At 33.7% G+C, this 1399-nt stretch overlaps 1 protein-coding gene across 3 annotated transcripts in view; it reads right to left on the reverse strand.

The window, feature by feature from the left end:
* Positions 1-1399, reverse strand: part of LOC106884093 (class E basic helix-loop-helix protein 22-like) — a 380240-nt gene that overhangs the window by 96799 nt on the left and 282042 nt on the right. For 2 of the 3 annotated variants that reach the window (XM_052976276.1, XM_052976277.1), the window contains exon 3: positions 973-1046. The exons of the other annotated variant lie outside the window; for it this stretch is intronic. The gene's annotated coding sequence lies outside the window, so the exon portion shown is untranslated. The remainder of the gene's footprint in view (positions 1-972; positions 1047-1399) is intronic. 3 annotated transcript variants of the gene reach the window in all.

Here is a 1399-nt window from a genome sequence, read left to right on the forward strand (position 1 = left end):
TCTTCGACTAAAGGCGGTGCTCCAGCATGGCCGCAGTCAATTGACTGAAACAAGTAAAAGAGTAAGTGAAATATATAATTAATGATATTGCTTAAGACAAAAATTATTCCGTTTTTAAGATTCTGGCAACAGCATAAAATAGATTCGACTAGCATTGATAACGGATCCACTGAGTGGAGTTTGACAATGATCAAAGATATCGGAGATGAATATTTACTGCAGAGAATGAAGCACCATTTTGGCAAATAAACATCTGTTTATACTCCCACTCGACAACACACTGCTAGATAGTATCGCGAAGATGAAGAAATAAACAGGCAAAACAATAAAAATGCCATCATGGATTTAGAAAGCAGAAAAATGATGGTTGATTTATAGAAAATTATCAGTTTTATGAAGATACTTATCAACTGTAAACGAATAAAAAATAAATAAATAAATAAATAAATAATTACGTTTCTCAGCAAAGAGAACGAAAGAAGAAAATATAAAAATTGTATAGAGATATATTAAAGAAAGAATACTTGAAAAGAAAGTTATCGACCTCAAAACATGAGCTGAAAGCTGTCAATGAGACACTCTGCCATCAGAAGTGTAAGCTGAAAGGAAAATAATTAACGAGAAATTCAATCGAAATCAATCAGCATTCTACAGAGATATAAAAGGAGAATCAATAAAAGTCAAAGAGGTTCTCTTTCATGAAGATACAGATTCATCATGGAGGGAATATTCTGGAGTGAGAAGAAAAAAAGTGTTCAACAAAGATACAATCTGGTTGGAAGAAATCTGAAATCTGCAATATGAAACCTGAAAAATTGCTCGTTTGTTACTTCAAGAATATACACTCTCTTTGCTTTATAAGAAAGCATATTTTTCTTTACTCCACACATAGATAAAACACACCCTTCTATGTGAGAAACAGCTAGAGGGCATTATCAAAACGTAGAAGATATAAACCAAGGGTATACTTACTAATATTATCAAAGAATATTAGGGGAATATTCCTGTCAAAATCTTTGTAAAATGTAGGCATAACCAAACATGATCTGGAACAGAGAAAGAGAACTATATTAGGGATCAGTTACCCAATAAATGCTTACATAATGTTTAAGATGTACGAAGAAGAAATGAAAAGGAAACTTTTATGCAGATGAATTTGAACTCAGAACGTAACGGCAGACGAAATACCTTTAAGTATTTCGCCCGGCGTGCTAACGTTTCTGCCAAATCGCCGTCTTCGGTCTTAACAGCTATTATGAAGGAATTACTCTCTTCACTGTAATGATTGCGTCCAATAGGAGAAAGCGCATGTATAAGTACATATTCTTTTCTATTCTTTTGCTTGTCTCAGTCATTTGACTGCGGCCATGCTGGAGCATCGCCTTAAAGAGTTTTAGTC

Source organism: Octopus bimaculoides, chromosome 24, assembly GCF_001194135.2.
Source record: "Octopus bimaculoides isolate UCB-OBI-ISO-001 chromosome 24, ASM119413v2, whole genome shotgun sequence".
In the NCBI taxonomy this organism is placed as follows: domain Eukaryota; kingdom Metazoa; phylum Mollusca; class Cephalopoda; order Octopoda; family Octopodidae; genus Octopus; species Octopus bimaculoides.